The 19,649-nt window shown below is 45.8% G+C and overlaps 1 long non-coding RNA gene across 1 annotated transcript; it reads right to left on the reverse strand.

Moving 5' to 3' along the window:
- Positions 1–322: 322 nt before the first annotated feature.
- Positions 323–17,879, reverse strand: LOC108528892 (uncharacterized). The gene is made up of 3 exons (XR_001885328.1): positions 17,727–17,879; positions 8,112–8,216; positions 323–2,135 (listed from the first exon to the last, which is right to left on the reverse strand). It is a non-coding gene; the product is annotated as an uncharacterized LOC108528892 (long non-coding RNA).
- Between the last annotated feature and the right edge of the window lie 1,770 nt (positions 17,880–19,649).

Here is a 19,649-nt window from a genome sequence, read left to right on the forward strand (position 1 = left end):
CCTCAGCCTCCTGAGTAGCTGGGACCATAGGCACATGCCACCACATCCAGCTAATTTTATTTTTTGTAGAGATCGAGGTCTTGCTATATTGTCCAGGCTGGTCTTGAACTCCTGGCCTCAAGCAATCCTCCCGCCTTGGCCTCCCAAAGTGCTGGAATTACAGATGTGAGCCACTGTGCCCATCCTCACTCTCTCTTCTTGAGCTGGTGGAGTCATCTTATCCTGCCTTTGGACATCAGAGCTTCCATTTATTGGGCCTCCAGACTCCAGTAATTACACTAGTGGTGGTCCCCCCTGGTTTTCTTTTTTTTTTTTTTTTTTTTTTTTGAGATGGAGTCTCGCTCTTGTCACCCAGGCTGGAGTACAGTGGCGTGATCTCGCCTTACTGCAACCTCCATCTCCCAGGTTCAAGCAATTCTCCTGCCTCAGCCTCCCAGGTAGCTGGGACTACAGGTGCCCACCACCACGCCCAGCTAAGTCTTGTATTTTTAGTAGAGACAGGGTTTCACCGTGCTGGCCAGGACCACCCTGGTTTTCTAAGTGCAGCCCACTGTAAGACCTGGTTTCCTTGGTTGGGGCCCATGGCAACAGAGCTGCAATTCTCCAAATGGAGTTGGACAGTGGCAGAGACCCTGTGTGCAGGACTTCATCCTACTCCTGTTGCTACAGTGATCAAACATGACCTTCCAGTCACACCTGCAGCATTCTACACATACACACCCCTCTACAAACAGAGGGTAAGTCTGATGAGCTCCAAGTCACACATCCCTCTGAAAAGGAGGGGACTGGGCTGCAAAAGGTGGGTAGGCTCCTAGCTGCCGGTAAGGAAAGAAGCAACTTCAAGCCTATTTTTTCCACAGTCATCTTGATTCTTCTGGGGAAGCTGAGCTACTGGGGCCATTGTGCAACTTCAGAGGGTACCACTCACACAGAATCCAATGTGAAAGGAGCCCCATCTGCTGAGCAAAGTGGCAGTCCTGCCTCCTCACCCCACCCCCAAACCCTGAGCAAGCCTGTCTTCACCACCAACTTTAAGGAGCCAGTTTGATTTTGCTACATCTCCATTTTCTAACCTATATATAATCTAAAGATACCCTCAACTACATACAAGTTATCTAGCACCACGTCTGCACAGACTTTTCTGCCTACAAATATCTCAGAGAGAGCACTGGATTAGAAGTCGGAAGTCGTATCTTCATTTATGTCATTCATTCACCAAACAAATGCATGTTAAGCACCTAATACAACGCAGGCACCAAAGGTATGAAGGTGAACAAACCAGACAGACAAGGGCCCCTGGCCTCACAGGGCTTTAGCCAAGTTATTCAGTGTCCTAAACTGAAATTAAGGGGCTTAGACAAGAAGATCTGTGAAGTACCTCCCAGCTTTCCTATTCTCCACTCTCTGCACTGGCTCCAAGAGGGCACTGAAGCATTCTGGAATGTTCTGCCTCCCTGAACAGATGCTATTTTAACTCCACATACATATAGCTCAAGTTGCGGCCATGTGACTTCTCTCCATTCTGCCAACTGTAAACTATACATTTTCATCCCAGAGTTATTAAACTAACCGGTGCCCTAGTCCAGAAGGCCCACTGGCATGCATATCTCAGGCTCCATGGCACAGGGACCCTCATAGCCCCATTCCTTCCAATGAGGAAATCTGGTTCCCTCAGATCCAAACTAAAGAAAAACAGGAGCAGGGCTGCCAAGCCTTCCTCACATACTGCCTGGGTTTGTTTATTTCTTCTTCATCAACTCACATCATTTCTGACACTGCACTTCAACATCCTGAACACAGCCAGGGAAAAAAGCTTTTAAGAGGCACTGAAGTGCAGCCAACTTCTGATTAGCCACAGTCCTGAAGGAAAGGAGCAGCACGTGGCCAAAGCAAGAGGACTCTTGCATCCGCGTAGAGAGCAGCGAAGATTCGCGTACAGGATACAGAGAAGCCTTAAGGGATCAAGGGCACATTCTTCCCTCTCCACACCCCACCCCCAGCAATTCCCGTCAGACATTTCAGGAGAACCCCTGGCTGGAGTCTTGCCTTCTGGGAGTTCCTGAGGGCCCTACATCCACCAGAAAGGGAGGTGTCGGCAGTCTCCATCATCAACTGGCAGGGGAAAATACCAGCTCCTGAATCAATGGGGGGAACAGATTTGTACAAGCACGATACGAACCTAAGCTATGATTAAATGTACTTAACAGTGGAGAGAGTCTTCACGAGCACATCTCAAGAGAAGTTTTCTTTTTTCTTCAGAGATAAGTTGAAATATAGTAAGTAGGCCTGGCGCGGTGGTTCACACCTGTAATCCCAGCACTTTGGGAGGCCAAGGCAGAAAGATCACCTGAGGTCAGGAGTTCGAGACCAGCCTGGCCAACATGGTGAAACCCCATCTCTACTAAAAACACAAAAATTGGCCAGGTATGGTGGTGCACGCCTGCAATCCCAGCGACTCAGGTGGCCAAGGCAGGAGAACTGCTTGAACCCGGGAGGCGGAGGTTGCAGTGAGCCGAGACCACACCACTGCACTCCAGCCTGGGCAACAAGGGCAAAACTCTGTCTCAAAAAAACCAAACAACAACAAAAAACAAATATAGTAAGCAGAAATGTATGGAGTAGAGAGGAAGAAGCTGAGGACAAGAAAGCCATCAGACATGAGACAGTAAGGGTGTGAATGAAGATGGACGTGGGAAAGGCTGGACTCCAGAAATAAGCCAGCAAGACTCCTGAGGAGGCAGTGGATGTCTTGTCCTTTCAGATGATATGCACAGGCCCTCGAAGTTAACCAGCATCTGCCTAAGGCTGTGTCCGACACTCCAAAAGCCCTTCCCACCCTCCCGTCTCCAGCCTCCCTCACTTTCCCTGTCTCCCCTGGTCACTTTACTTCCCTCCCCACAGAAAAAAACCAAGCTGCTTTTGGGGAATGGTGCCAGCTGGTGGGCTAGTACAAAGAACTGTTTCTCACCACTACTTCTCTCTCCTTTCTCTTGAAGAAATCTTTATTGCTCTCCTCCTCATCCTTTTCCCTCTGTTTCTACTAATTTTGATCACAGAAAGCTTAATTTCAAAGTTAGAAGTCCAGGGATAGAATCCAGATTCCCCACTTCCCTACAAGGAGACCTCGGGCAAGTCACAGGACCTCTCTTTGCCTTACTCCCTCTCTGCAAACATGAACAGAAATACCTGCCTACTCAGCAGGGCATTTATGAAGCCCCAAACAGGTACTACCACTCTGAACAGAACCGCATTCATCCGACAGAAGGCACAGCTGTGACTCTCTGCTAACTCTCTACCACGTGGTTTGACACTCGAATAATGCTCAGCTCAAAGGAATTTGTCTGATGACCACTATGCTCCAAATAAATCAAGTTAACAGCAGAGGACCCACAAGCCTTCCTCAGAAGTAAAAGACAAAGTCCCAACTCTGCAGGAGCCCATTTCTCTGGTGGATTTCTTCATTTTCACATGGAATGCCATGTTCCTGAGTAGCTGGCTGAGTCCTACATCAGAACTTGTAGCCACTAACCTCTCACTGTGGCAGGAGATAGCATCTGTTCCTGACCACAGCGCCCTGAAGGGTTACTGTGCCTCCCGGCCCCTCCCTTGGCACACTGGAAATCAAGCTCTCCTTTTACCAGGAGGACATGGACAGACCCTGTGTGGCTCTGCTGATCCCAAAATGCCATCTTGCTGTGATAAAGATCTCAAAGGGGCTAATGAAATTATCTCCTCTGCCTTTTATTCCTCAGTAACAACCACAAAATTAGATAAAATGACCCCCTGCTCCTCTAATTTAAGGCCTACTTTATTACCTTCAACCCCAATTCTCTCTCTTTTAAACGGATATGAGACCCTGAAGGCCCACAGGCCAATGGGATTAGTAATTGCCGGCTTCTTCCTCCTGGCCTGTTCTCCAGAGAATGTCTCCTTCCCCCAGGGTGGGGTCACAATCAGTTCAATCTTCATGCTTCAGCGACATCCCCTTTGAACAAGATCAGATGTTTCCCCACCCCTCCCTGATGCTCCGCTCAAAGGAGCAGCAGCCCCTTCTCACTCAGAGTATTGGCATCAACTCAGCCAGAAAGGCAATGGCAAAAAGGAGGAGGTCAGCATGGTTAATTGTCCACCCGGCTAAAACACAGGCCCACTCAAACCAGCACCTTGGGAGGGCTGGTCACCCCCGTAAAATGTTAAGTGCACTTTGAACCCAGGAACAAGGAGAATGAGAACTATTTTCCCCAGCCTGCTGGGCTGCAAGGAGAGCTTCAGCTGTTTGTTTTCTTTTTCAGATTGTGGCCATAAAGGGAAGAAGGACTTCTCTGCAGTCATGTCAAGCAAGCAGATGAAATGCAGGCAAGGTGAGCCCTGAAGCTTGGCCATTAGGAAATAAAGTCAGGAAAGATAAGCATCAATGGAAGAGGTCTGAAGGGAACCAACCAAGTCTTCCCCAGATTTGAAGAAGAAACCTGAGAAAACAGGATTTTAGAAGCCTTAGACATTGCTCAATGTAAGAATGATCCACAGGGAAAAGGAATCATATAGAATGCAGGATGTTTACTCTTTAACATTAAAAAAGATGGAAGAAGACTTTTTTCAGTCTTTTGCCTATTTGGAAATGTTACTCCTATTAACTACTCATCCAAAGGATTTCCTTCTAAAAAAGGTCCATAGTGTCAAAACGACACTAAGGAACAGGAAACAGTCATTTCTTAACTGAAAGCGGACATGATAGTGATAAAACAATACCTCCAATCTTTCTGTGAGGGGAAAAAGGCTAAGATATTCCATTTAAAATCAACTTTTCCTGGAAACAAGTACCTGTACGTTTTCTTGAAATCAACAACAAAACCCCTACAGTAGATAAGACAAACTAGTCAATCAATCACAGCTGACAAGCTACCTGGTTCAAGTAAAAGGTGGTTCCTAAATTATGCATTGATTGTGCTCTGGAAATGGAATGGAGCAAACTCTTCCCAGAGGTGTCAATATATGCGTGTAGCTTTGCAATGAAACTTGAAAGGCTGTTTTGGAGACTTTGCTTCCTCTTTAAGGAACTACAGCTAAAGATAAAGTTTTTGCCTGAAAAAAAAAAAAAATTAACAAAGGCTGAGGGAGGATGTGCCATGTATTAATCTTTGTACTAATACCTGATTCCCAGGCATTTCAGCAATAAAGGAAATTGTGAGGCAGAGCCGAGTATGCTAATGGCACTGGAGTCCCAGATCAGGAGACAAGCTGCTGTGTCTGCTAGTTGCCTTTGCTCTGATTTCTCCCAAATGTCAACCCTGGAGACAAGGGGCCCATTTTGGACAGTGTCTTTGGATCAAGTCCAGTCTACAAAAGCAGCTGTATTAAAAATATACACACACCCTGACATACAAATTCAACTGATAAGGCACTAGCAGTCCCACCTTCAGAAATAGTAAACATTTCACCGAATGAAAACACAGGACCTTATTAACAAGTCCAAAACACACATGACAAGTTCAGAAGCTTTAGGAGACTCAGGAACTAAACCACTTCTTGGACTACTTGGGGTAGTCAAGATTCAACTAACGACCTCTGTGAAGTGAGCCTGAACACACACCTGGTGAGCCCCTACGTGGAGCCGGGCAGCTCAATAACTTGAGGGTTTGACCTACTCCATCATGGTTGCTGCTTTTCCTAACATGATTAGAACTGCATTGTAAAACAAGAGGGGCTCTGAGGATCAGATATCTCCTAGAAGCTTGGTAAACTGCAGCTCATTATGAAGTAGCCAGCAGGGGCACTCTCCCTGCGTGGGGCAGTGTGAAGACCAGACTCCTAGCAAATGCCCTGCAGCAGCCTCTTCAGGGATGGTGTGACACAAACATTCAGTAACATCTCAAGTTCCAAAGACTGCTAAAACCCACGCATATGTTAACATCTGGGCTTTTTCATTTCATGTATTTTCTTAGCTTATTTTTCAAGTATGATAGACAAACTGATTCCATAGAGACTAGACATTCTCGGGCAAAGCTGAAATCCTCCTTCTATCCAAGCCCTGGGAAACTTGAAGACCATGAAGAGGGTCAGCTGGGAGTCAAGGTTCCTTTACTGCCTTGTCTTTCATTCAATTCTCCTTCAGGAAGCTGTACAGCTGGGCCTCAGCACCACATAGAAGAAACCATGGGGAAGTGACTATTTTTACGTGGCACTTACTGTCCGGGAACCTCTACTAGGTTGTGGAAAGCACATGCAGAAAGCAGAAGAAAATTTCTTTTGCTTTAGTGCTGCAAACACCCAGGATGGCAACTGGAAGGCTGAACAATGTGTAGTGTTAACACAGAAGCAGAATAAGGCTGGGGCAAAACCTCAAGACCACATTCTCCTAGTGACAGTAGTCTTTGGCTATATTTAAGTGCCACCCCAGGCATCAGAGAATTCAGCCACCCAGCGGCTCCTGAAAGGACTCAACTCTCATTCTGGCTCCAACAATCAGGTGATCCACTGCCCTGAGAGTTTCTACTCCCAACCCACAGGATAATGCAAGATCAACTCAAGCCAATCTGCGTACCTCTTAAAGCACCCAACTTTCTTTCTTTTTTTGAGACGGAGTCTCGCTCTGTCACCCAAGCTGGAGTGCACTGGCCAGATCTCAGCTCACTGCAAGCTCCGCCTCCCGGGTTTACGCCATTCTCCTGCCTCAGCCTCCCGAGTAGCTGGGACTACAGGCGCCCGCCACCTCGCCCGGCTAGTTTTTTGTATTTTTTAGTAGAGACGGGGTTTCACCGTGTTAGCCAGGATGGTCTCGATCTCCTGACCTCGTGATCCGCCCGTCTCGGCCTCCCAAAGTGCTGGGATTACAGGCTTGAACCACCGCGCCCGGCCAAAGCACCCAACTTTCTAAGAAGAGTAGGGAAGACTCAAGTGCACTGATTTAAAATTGTCATATCAAAATTATTTAAACCTAAACTGTGCTTTAAAACAAATGCTCAAGCCACTGAGACATATTTGTATCTTCTTCAGGTTGCCCATTGGGAAAGTCTACTGTTTGTTCCCTACTGCATTTACATTTAGATAATGTTCAATCCTATGGTGGTCTGCATGCCAATGGTAGGGCTGCCTGGGGGCTTCCAGGGTCTAGTTGACAACTCTATGTCTCTCCAAGGGCAGCCAAGGAGTCTGGCTGCTCATGGCCACAGGTTGCCATTTAGAGCATTATGGCTCCATGACCTAGCATAACCTACGCTACTTAGGACGAACATTCTTTCATTTATTGAAAATATGTTCCATGCCAGAAACCATGCTAGGTGGGAGATGATACCAAAAGGAACTCACAGACAAGAGGAAAAAGATGAGCACAAACAAGTAAGTAAAGCTCACCATGACAAGTTCAACGTGTTGTGTGAGCACAGAGAAGTGGCCATTCATTTTGCTGGGAAGTGGAAAAAGGTTACACTCTGAAAACCTCTCATTCAGATAGTTGATAAACAGGTGAAATTTGGGGCCAGGTGTGGTGGGTTATGCCTGTAATCCCAGCACTTTGGGAGGCCAAGGCAGGCAGATCACTTGAGGTCAGGAGTTCAAGACCAGCTTGGCCAATATGGCGAAACCTTGTCTCTACTAAAAATACAAAAATTAGCCATGTGTGGTGGCATGTGCCTGTAGTCGCAGCTACTTGGGAGGCTGAGGCAGGAGAATGGCTTGATTCCAGGAGGGGGAGTTTGCAGTGAGCCAAGATCACGCCACTGCACTCCAGCCTGGCCTACAGAACAAGACTCCATCTCAAATAAAAAAAAAGAAAGAAAAACAGAAAAGAAAAAGAAAAAAAGAAATTTGGGCTGAATCTTAAAAGAAGAAAAGGAATTCTAAAGCACAGACCTAAACGGAGGTTTAGATCTGTGAAGAGAAAAGGGTGTTGAAACAAAGGAAAGAAGGCTGAGTAATGAGAAAGCCAGCCATGCCCACGAGCAAGCCAGGCAGGTAAACATCTTTACCAGGCCACTCACAACACCCACAGGGACCAATTTACACCTTTCTTAGAGAAGCGGCTGCCCCACATTTAAGGATTTTCTTTCTATTGAATGAGAACATTGGGTGGTTATCAGAGTGCATTGTCATATCTACAGTATAGGGACACCCACCTGGCTGTGAGCAGACCCAGGTCCCTCACTTGCATGAGGTGCTTCCTAACAAAATGCAGAAACCATAGGCCAGCTGTCAACTCAAGAGTCTGCTTCCCAACTCACCTGAAAAACAATTGGAAAGAGTCATTTTTATTATTAACGGGAGTAGCCAGTCTTTTGATGGTTCCAGCAGAAATCTGCAGCCTATGGCTAAGCTCTTTGGTCTCAGAGCAGAAAACAAGGCTAGTGTTACCTGGCCAAGGGGCTGGATCAAACAGACCTAGGTGACAATGCTCGTTTCACAACTCAGTGGCAGGGTAACTGCAGCCAGGTAGTTAACCTCCCTGTGCTTCAGTTTCCTCCCCTGCAGTACCTATCTCAGAATGATTAGGAAGGTCTTCTATATGCCAGGCACCTTCTATATGCCTGGAAATGCCTGCATAAATGGGTTCCCTACACTCAGGGAGCTACAGTCCATAAAGAGAAATAAATAGGTCGTATTCACGACTTTGATGCAGCTGATAGGAGCTGAAGGGAGGAAAATACAAGAGGACATGGGAGTCTTTGCAGAGGCACCAGCTGATTTCCAAGGCATCAAAGGAAGCTCCCCAGAGCAAGGGAGGGCTAAAATGAGGAGGTGGCCAAACTAAAGAGCAAGGCAGGCAAAAGGAACAGTAAAATGGGGGGTCCTGGAAGCAAGAACACAGTTCATAAAAGAAAGAAGTTGGTGCCCACTGAAGCATTTCAGATCACAAGAAGCCTTCTTGCAGCTGCTTTAGGAGAGTTTGGACTTTACCTTAAGGCTAATGCAAGCTCTGACATAGAAGAGGACACTGGGATGGTTCAGATGGCTTTCAGCAATACCAGAGAGGAGAACAAACTGGAAGGAGGCAACAACACCCCATCTTAGCTGCCCCAAATGCCACATCCTGCTGTGTCATGAGAGGACAGAAAGACAATCCTCATGGTCAGAAGTGAAGCTGAGCTCCCCCAAGCATCTCCAGCGAACCACTGGTCGTGAAGCCCAGGTTCCTCCAGCATGAGGTAGCTCCTGCCAGGCAGACAATAGCTCAGCACCACTGCCTCAGGGGCAGAGTCTGCCTACCTCAACACACCCCTACCAAGTGCCTGAGTGGCACCGTGTGGTGCAGCAGCATCACCTGGGAATGTGTCAGAAACACAAATTCTCCACCATCCCAGTACTAGTGACTCAGAATCTCTGGGGTGGGACCCACATTCAGTGTTTTCACGAGTCCTCTGGGTGACAGTGATGCTTGCTAAGGGCAAGTCCTGGGGGACAGAGTACAGAGCTGGCCCAGCCTGCTAACCCAACAGTGACTCTGTGCTCAAGGCCTCACACTCCACAGTGCTTTGAAGCCCATTTCTGTTGTAAAAAATACACAAAGCTGGTTTTTATGCATGGCACCATTCCCAGTCCTGGGGACCAATGGGATAGGGGACCTTTAGGGTGGGGAGGTGGAGGTGGTAGTGCAGGCAAGGCCCTTCCTCTTCTCCTGGGCCCTCATCTGTTTTAGGACAGGCAAAGAGAACTCGAGCTTTAAGGAAAGAGAACGCATGCTTCTCCTTTTAGACATTTCTCCTCCCACCTAGATACAGAATCTGACCGCTCCATAAATGAAACACTGAGGTCGCCCTGGAAGGCTCCATGTGGTTTTATCAGAGGGTCAAGTTTCTTCCTGGAGAGTGAACCAAACTCTGTGGTTACAAAGACACCAAGGCTCAGGAGCCATAAAGTAATTCAGGATTCAGAAGAGCCCAGTTTATCTTCCTCTTTCTTTGAATATCTATCTTCTCCTTACAAAAAAAAAAAAAAAGATTACCCCTCCCCATAAAAAAGCATATTTCTGTAAACAGCAGGCAAGTTCTCACATTCTTGTTTATGTTTTCATAGCTCTTACTTTCTTTACAAAAGGGGATGGGGGGCGGGGGTGGAGGCCAAAGCACCAAAATAGCACTCAGGTCATGAAGGGAGATGATGCTCCACTCAGCTCCCAGGGCCTACCCCCAACACCAATGCCACCGTGAGGGTGGCTGTGCTGCAGGAACTCACAGGAAGTCATGCGTGGTATGGGGGCAGTGAGGACACTATTCTCAGCGCACCTCAAGTAGTGCTGCAGAAACCCCAGCTGCCTCCCCATGTTCAGGCAGCACCCTGTGTTTGCATGCTGCAGCCCTCTGGCCTCCCCACCTGCCCCTGTGCCTGTGGTCCCACACCTCCAAAGGCTTTCCATGGCCAAACACACTGCCACACCTGCTAGCCCTCAACGATCATGGCTCTTCCATCCGTCTCTCCCCACTAGACTGCGAGCTTTCTGAGGGGTGTAATAAGCATCTGTTGAATAAATGACTGAATACACAGCCATATGGATTCACCTGGAATAAGAGTTTCAGGCCTGGATTCCATCCCCTCACCCTTTCCAGTTCAAAGAGGCAAAACGATTTGCCCAAGGCTGCAGAGCAAGCTGACGGCACAGGAAGGTCAGGGAGGCAGAACAGACAGTTCTTACTAATTTCTGCCTTTCACAGGCTGTGCTCCCATCTTTCCTGAGTACCATGCCCCCTTGAGGACAAAGATATTTTATGTGTGATAAGAATGGATTCATTTTTTGTGTGTTTCATTTCAAGAACATGGAGGAACATCTTATGAATCTTAGAATGTGGGGCACTAAGCCCAATCTAGGGACAGAGCAGGGAGGCCAGGGGAGGAAGAGTCGGGAAATGGCTCTGAGCCGTGGAGTAGGTCAGTTCTTCATAGATGTTCCCAGAGTTCTGGTCCCTGGGGAGTGCTTCTGTGTAAGTCCTCTGTCGGTTCTGCTTTACTCCGGCAGCAGAGACAAGAGAATCTCCCAACCCATCCCCACTCTGTTCTGAAAACATATTCCACCACTTACACAAGCTTTGGCTTTGGCAGCAGAATGCCCAAGTTCAGTTTCTTTTTGCCAGCCAGAGGCTGAGAACTCTGCAAATGTAATGATTCTTTACAGATACAAAAGAGAAAGCATGGGCTAATGCACATTATCTAGGTGGCATGCAATCTCAGGAGAGTCAAGCCCTTCTTTTCAAGATGTCCCCAACACTCCCACTGTCCCCGCTTCCCCTGAGAGAAGGGAAGGTTTCTGCTGCTGGCCAAGCTCACCTGCTAAGCAGGTACAGAAATGGATCATTTTCCAAGTCTCGGATTTAGCTTATCTCTCAAAACTAAACTGACTTTAAAAAACAAAACCAAACAAAACCGGGCAGGGCGGCGGGTGCGCCTCAAGGCCTGTAATCCAGCCACTTTGGGAGGGCCGAGAATGGGCGTGATCACGAGGTCAGGAGATCGGAAGGGGGACCATCCTGCGGCTTAACACGGTTTGAAAACCCCGTCTCTACTAAAAAAAAATACCAAAAACAAAACTAGCCGGGCGAATGGTGGCGCGGACGCCTGTAACGGTCCCAGCGTACTCGGGAGGCCCTGAGGCCAGGAGAATTAGTGTGAACCCGGGAGGCGGAGCCTTGGAAGCCTTGAGATCCGGGCCACTGCACTCCAGCCTGGGCGAAGGAGCAAGGACTCCGCTTCTCAAAAAAAACAAAACAAAACAACAAACCGCTGATGGGCGCAGTGGCTCACACCTTGCACCTTAGGAGGCTGAGGCGGGTGGATCACGAGGTCAAGCGATCGAGACCATTCTGGCTAACACGGTGAAACCCCATCTCTACTAAAAAATACAAAAAATTAGCCAGGCGTGGTGGCGGGCACCTGTAGTCCCAGCTACTTGGGAGGCTGAGGCAGGAGAATGGTATGAACCCAGGAGGCAGAGCTTGCAGTGAGCCAAGATCGCACCACAGGACTCCAGCCTAGCCAACAGAGTGAGACTCTGTCCCAAATAGATAGATAAATAAATAGAAAAAAAAAATAAAAACCAACCATCCAAAACAATCCTATGCACAATTATGGTGTTTAGTCTTAGTTTTCATATATAGATCACTTGGCTTTTCATTACAACTCGTATGTGAAATGGCCACATTAGAAATGTGCCAAATGCATCTTAAATGATATTAAAGTTCCCATCACACACACACACCAATTAAATGAATGAGAACAAGTTCTGCCTAGTGCCCTCCCAGGCACGCTGTGCTTTTCTTGAGCTGCCTGGACATGTGGTGCCTGAGGCTGTCATCTGTGGCCCTGCATCCTGCTCTGCCCTCCTTGAAAAGTGGCCCATACTCCACCCTATCAAAGTCCACTCCCTGAATACTCTGATCCTAAGAAGCATTCTATTAAGTTATTCCTGTTAACGTATGAATCACAAATGCATCGCCTGTCCTATGGATGCTTACATGTCTAATAAGAGGCTTAAAGGGAAACACTTCACCCAATTTCTCTAATGGTAGAACTGTAAGCACAACACTAAGTGAATTCCACCTTTTGGGTAAGGAGCTATGTCCAGCTGATCCCTCCACACTGACCATTTCCTACTTCATTGGTCTCATAAGCTGACTTTGCCCCTAAGGTAAGGCTGAGACGGATCCTGCATCTTTAGGAATAGAGGTTAATTTCCATACAATTGTGGAAGGGCGAACTCCTTAACCTCACAAGTCACCTGGATCAGAACCAAGCTGGTCTGTGGAGGATAGGGCCCCTTGTTCATCCATTTCTGGTCATCCATTACTTAACAATGCTCATTATCTCCAGTGTCTGAACCAAAGTAGGAACAGTGGGAAAAATCACTATCAAGACATTCTTAAAGACTTCTCTACAGAGGCCCAAAGCTTGTATAGTCCAGTATCTTCGAGCACTTAATAGTCAGTATCTGTAAAACCTTCCTAAAAATAAAGGCTTCACAGAACTGACTTCTTACACTGTTAACAAAGGCCTCTCTGATTTGGCTCCATCCAAGATAAGAGTCTCTCTGTAAGAGCAAAAGCACGTGTTAAGATAAAAAGTGAAGTGGATCCAATGGGACAGAAGACAGCCCTTCACAAGCAAATATCTAAGAGGCCAAGAAGTAAAAAGGCAAGGGTGTCCCTCAGACATGGCCAATATCACAGGCTGAGACAGACAGGTTTCTAAACTGATGCTTCTCTAAACTGGTTTTTCTAGAGCCTGCCTGATCATAAGAACCACCTAGAAGCTTTGTTTAAAAGATACAGATTCCCAAGACCCACTCCAGACCTATGAAGTCAAAACCCCTGGTAGGGTCTGGTAACACATATGTCTAGCCAGCACCTTAGCAGAGTGTCAGGCAAGTTTCAGAAATAACGCTCCAAATGAAACAATAGGCAACTTTTTAAAAGCTTTGTAATCACATAACCTTGAAGTTACAGGGTATGTGGGGAAATGCAGGTTTAATGGAAGGAAGTTAGAGCCTTCTTAACCTAGTTAAACTTATGGAACATAACCAACATGAAATGAGGAAATCATTTTAACTAACTTGGAGGCTGGGGGAAGCCTTCCCCTGTAGCTTTACCATATCTCAACTGGAAGAGCTCATAACTTCCCTGCCCTAAAGGATTGAGAGCATACCCGCACAGTGGCTCCCAACAGCTATTAAAGGCCCACATGGAAGTGCCAGGGCTGAGGGCTCGCAGTCTCATCCCAGTGGAGGCCAGCCCTAAGTAGCAGGCAACCAACTTCAAGTCAGACCTCATGGGCCCTCCTGGCACGCACAGTTCAGCCCTGACAGGTCTCAGCCGCCAGCTGCCTATTCCATAGTCTCTTTCATGGTCCAGTTGAACGTGAGGACTTGCTATTCAAAGTGAGTTCCACAGGAGTAGCAGGGGCAGCATCACGGGGAGAGCTTGTTAGAGATGCAGAATCCTAGGCCCCACCCAGCCCTGCTGTATCAGAGTCTGTATTTTAACAGGATTCCTGCCAATTCTTGGGCACAGTCAAGTTTGAGAAGCCCTGCTGAAGGGGTATGGACTTCTACCCACAACTGGGAACATCAGCCTCCCCACTTGGGCTCCAGCCTCTCGGAAGCCTTCCTTCCTCCCTCACACTCTTTACTCAGGTTTGCTTGGAGCCAGATCACCATCAGCAGGACGCAATGAATAGCTGACAACCCAAAGCCCAGTTTTTAGGAAGTTAAAAGGAGGCAGTAAGTTCTGATTGTGTCTCACATTCTCATCTGGCTGTAACATCTGCCTCCCTTCGAGGGCAGGACTACAGACCTCGTGATCATAAATCAGCAGAGACAATCCAAAGTCAAACAATACCATGGAATGCTGGCTCTTTGGTTCCAGCACAATGTTAATGAGGTCGAGGTCACGGGTATGATTAGCTTCCTCTGTATCTTGGCACAGACTCCAACCCTCTGCCCTCCGGCCGCCTGCAAAGGCTGACGCACCCTTGGTTACTAAGAGAACTGGAGGAGAATGACAAGGGGAGGCTAACAGAGCAGCACCAGTTAATGACTCAAAGAACCTGAGTGACTGACAGGCTGCATGTATCAAAGAATGACTTGTGGCCCAGAGGGAAGGCTGACAAGACAGATGACCGGGTCAGAATTCAAAACTATCTGGACAGGCCAAACATGCCAGAGCTGAGAAAGCTGAAATTTCACAAGAAGAAATGAAAGTCTCATGATCAAGGTTTCAAAAATCAAATATATACATCCCAAACTAGAGGAAATCTAATTGGATGGCGGTTCTTAAGTTTTTAAAATTTTTTAAAACATTCAAGTTTTATTGACCAATATGGATATTAAGAAAGCTAGAAAGCCTCTTAAGGACCAGAAGTCTAGTTTCCAGACCAAAAGGAGCAGTGGTTCTTCCCTAACATGGCTGGTCAGACTATCCTTAAAGGCCCCCCGGCCACCTGTCCACACAGGTGTATACACAAACTCTCACACCTTCCCACCACCACCACCACCATTTGGGTTCTTATTATTCAGTGTGGCCTCTTCACCCCATACTGGCTACAGCTCTTTTTGGCTTTGTAACATAGTGTAAACATTTCACACATCAGCTTAGTTCCCTCTCATGCTGCCCTTTCTTTACAATACACTTAAGTACAAGCTGGAGAAAAAAAAAAAAAAACCCCACATAAATAGTCAAGACAACCTAAGCACACCCACTTACCAAAAGGATTCAGATCAAAAATGACTTACAGTCACCAGTTTAAGCCGGCACACTATGCTACGAATTACAGCATGGATCCACGCAGAGTCAGTAATTAAGTCGGTAATTGTGAGTTTCCACTGCAGAAGAACCCTGAAAGGCCCACTATAAGCATGAGCAAATGAAAGAGTATCTGTTTAGACATACCTCTCTAGAATGTAGAATCATCTTCTAAGAACGGACAGTGGGCCATTTTAAAAAAGAAAACAAATGTGATTTTACATTGTTTTTAAAGTTGTGAGCCATGTTTTTCTTACGTGTCTATTTAAAATGTAAGTGTTAGTCATTTACAAATACAGAAACACTGCTTACTGGTTAAGTCTGCAATTCCCAGACTATCCAGTCTGTTATTTTTAATTCAGAAAATGTGTTCTCTATGAACAAGAGAAAGTTAATTTTTTAACTTATTAAGTGTGCCATGTACCACTTATCTGAAGATTGAATGAGGCTCCTGTGAATGCAATTACAGCCTTCCTTAAACAACTGGCTAAATGCCTTAAAACTAGAAAACATGTGAAATTCAGCCCAATTGCAGCCTGCCCCAGGAGAAAGGAAGCTTGAACTCCAGGTGCCCCGAGAACACAGCACAGTGTGGAAAGCAAGAAAATGCTGAACAATAGAATCAGGAGAGGAAAAAGAGTCCCTCTTAATTTTCCGGGCATGTGGGGAGCTTGTTGCTAAAGAAGTATTTCAGATCTCACTGCTGGTTAAGGTTCCACTGAACGGTGAAATTAAAAAAAAAAAAAAAAATCTAACATGCCAGTACAGCATTTAATTCAGTATTTCTTATCAACCAGGTTTATTTCAGTACTTCTTATCAATACAACAGAAACACCTCACAAATCACACTTAAAATGTTTATGAAAACATACCCACTATAAGGGGTGGGGTCTTCCCTATCATTCAGAGGAAGCTGCCCCATTCTGGATCTGGGTCACAGCCCCCAGTCCTAGGTACATTCCTGCAGCCTTCCAGTATTTATAACTCTATCAACAATGAGGAGGAATGTCAGTTGTTTAAAGACAGAAACTGCCTTACAAAAGATGCACTATGGATGTAAAGTGATGTATGATGTTGTGACCAAAACCACTGCTACAGTTTTGTACAGAAACCAGAATATTTCCCCAGCTCTTTAGTTCTGATTTCAAAAAGCAACATGCTACTTATAGAAAATCTGAGAAACAGAAAAATAAAGAAAAAAAATAGTCACTCATAACCCCATTAAGATAACTAAGTAAAATTTTAGTCTCTGTCCTTCCAACCCTGTTAAGCAGGCAAGGATGAAGTGAGGTGTTACTGTTGGTTGCACAGACTAACAATAATTAATCATCCCCACCGGACTTACCCTAAATCCACAGCAGTAAGAGGAGTAACGGTTGTGCCTGCAATTCAACAAGCATTCACTGGGGCCTGCTTGGCACACTCTCATTATGCCACAAATGAATGAAATGCAAACTAACACCAGTAGCCCTTGAGGGTCATTTGGTAACCTCAAAAAAGAAGGTAGATAAACCTCATCCCTGGTGGACATGAAAACAAGAGTTAGTTCTCCTAGTATGGAGAGTAGGAGAGCCTGGCCACCCACTCTAAGGCAAGGGAAGGAAATGTTTCAGAGGAAGGGTGTGCAGAGCAGTTGGAGATGAAGATCTGGGAACCGCACACATGTGCAGCTGCCCATTAGCAATGCATGGGTTCCTGGGAATCTGTGTGCTTTTAGGACCAGAGAGATTAAACCCACAAGGGAAATGTTCTTAGTCTCACAAACAGGGAGAGCTTTAAAACTGTCAGAACACCCTAGTTTCCGTATATCAACCTGGGCTACTAATCGTCCACCTATTACCCTTGTGCAGTCAAAGGCCAGACAACCTGGTTACCTCTAGTTGAACCATGCTCTGTGCTTAAGGCACAAGGAAAGAATTGTTTCTACTGCTGATGTCACCTCAGTGTTAAACATTGTTCATTATTAACCAGCTCAAATATTCTTCTTTCAAATACTATAACTGGTTTCTTCACTTATTTTTTTTAATGTGAAGAGTTGTAAAAGTTAGTTTCACTGAACTTCAAAAGTTCACCCCCAACTAAATACCTTGGAAGTCTTAAGTTTTACAAAAATATTTGTAAAATAGTCTCCATAAAACCACTTAATCATTGTAATGTGTTATTAAATCAAAGTCAGAACAAACCCAGAAGAAAAATCCAAATACACTGAGGTTCTCCTTTCTGGTCCTGCCAAGTCTCAAAATCAAAGTTGGGTGTTTCTCTTGACCTAGCTGATTAAAGTTTAGGAAAACGTGCAAATAACACACCTCTTTAACCGTATTCAATATCTTGTAGATATACACAAAACTAGTTTACATTCTCAGCAAGTGAAGTTCATCTTACATTTTCTTAAATATATTTATTGTATTTAAGAAAATGTACAGTATACACACACACACACATAGATGTTCAAGCTGCTATAATAAAATACCATAGATGGGGCAGCTTAAACGACAAATGTTTACTTCTCACAGTTCTGAAGGCTGGGAAGTCCAAGATCAAGGTGCCAGGAGATTTGGTTCCTGATGAGGGCCCTCTTCCTGGCTTGCAGACAGACAGCCGCCTTTTTGTTGCAACCTCACACACTGGAGAGTGAGCTCTGGTCTCTCTTCCTTTTCTCATAATGACACTGGTCTTATTATGGAGGTCCCACACTCATTATCTCATCTAAGCCTAATTATCTCCCAAAGGTCCTACCTCCACATACTATCACATAGGGGGTTACGGGCTTCAACATATACATGAATCTGGGGGGGCACAAATATGCAGTCCTTAACACACATGTGTGTGGAATCAATTTTATCAGTTATACATCCTAGCTATCAAACACATTCACAACCACTCCATGTACATTCCTCTCAACTATCTCAGTTTAAAATAACAACAAGCAGAACTCACCAAGTCTGCAAAATCACATCAGTACGAGACTGGTCATTTGAGGCCAAAGTCAAGGGCTTGATGGACAGTCAAGCCAGTCAGGCCTGGTAAAGAGAAAATTTCACTTACAAGGACACAAGTTACTCTTGCACCTAGCATCAGTTAGTAAACCTCAACATGCCAAGCAAGAGAGGGAGGCCTCCCTACAAACACTTGCCACTACCATAAAAAGAACTCCCTCTATCATCTCTAGCTCCAGACCTCGCCTCCTGCCTCTAAATCCAACTTTTTGGTGGACATGTCTCCTTGGAAGGCTTGTAGTTCAGTTTTGGATCCAACTGAATTCATTACTCCTTGCCGTCTCTCTCCAAACTGAGGTTCCCACAACTGCTTACCTCAGTGAAAGGTGCCATGACCCGTAACAGTCAAAGTGCACACTCCCTCTCCTAGGGGACCACCCTAGGAGATGAACAGGAAGTGGGGTCAATATCTGCAGGCCTCTCCTCTCCGCCACCCAGTCCGGCCAGGATTTCTGCACTCCAGTCCTAGCCTCCCAGCTCACCTTGTTCCCTGCCCTCTTTGTTACCTAGCCCACCTTATGGCCATGGAGCTCTTTCTAAAGTGAGATATGATCACAGCATTCACCTGCTACAAATGCTCCAGCCTTCGCACAGCTTTCAAGATGAAATACAGACTCCCTTAGCTTAGTGCCCAAGACCCCAAACCCTCAGGTACTTCCCAGCACAAACCTTGACTCTAGTCCAACAACTACTGTCAGTGCCCTGGCTGCAGTATACCTTTCCAAGCCTTCTAGACTCCAGGCTTACGTATTATCTTATCATGTATTACTGCAATTTTTACAGTAATGAAAAAAAAGAAAAAACAAAACCTTGAAGGTGCATGATGAAACAAGTATTCACACTTTTCTTTCCTCTTTCAGCCACATCTTCTACACCAAGAGAGAATCAAGTATTTCGAATGTCAGCTGAGACTCTTCTCTGGACACAATCTGGCTTTTATAAGTCGATGATCAGATCCTACCTTTGACTCCTTCTTTGCCTTTCTAAGGCTGACATGTCTCACATGCAGGAAAAATTGCCGGTTTTTTAATAAAAAAGATTGTATTTACTTAGAAGCATTATGTCAACAAAACAGCCACAACTTTGTTTTTTTCTGCAATTACAGAATGGTATTCAGTTCACAGAACATTCATAAAAGCTGCATCAGAGACAACTGAAGATGAAAACACTACCAACCCCATATATTAACTAATTTGTGCTGTGCACCAACGAGAGCCTGCTTTAAATTTACATGCCAGTTTCAAGCCCTACACTGTATTAGGAAAGGTTAGTGGCTACTGAAAATATTACCAGGGTCAGGCATGGTGGCTCACGACTGTAATCTCAGCACTTTGGGAGGCCAAGGCAGACGGATCCCTTGAGGTCAGGAGTTCGAGACCAGCCTGGCCAACATGGTGAAACCCCATCTCTACTAAAAATACAAAAAATTAACCAGGCG

This window comes from Rhinopithecus bieti, unplaced genomic scaffold (assembly GCF_001698545.2).
Source record: "Rhinopithecus bieti isolate Rb0 unplaced genomic scaffold, ASM169854v2 scaffold_5216, whole genome shotgun sequence".
Taxonomy (NCBI): Eukaryota; Metazoa; Chordata; class Mammalia; order Primates; family Cercopithecidae; genus Rhinopithecus; species Rhinopithecus bieti.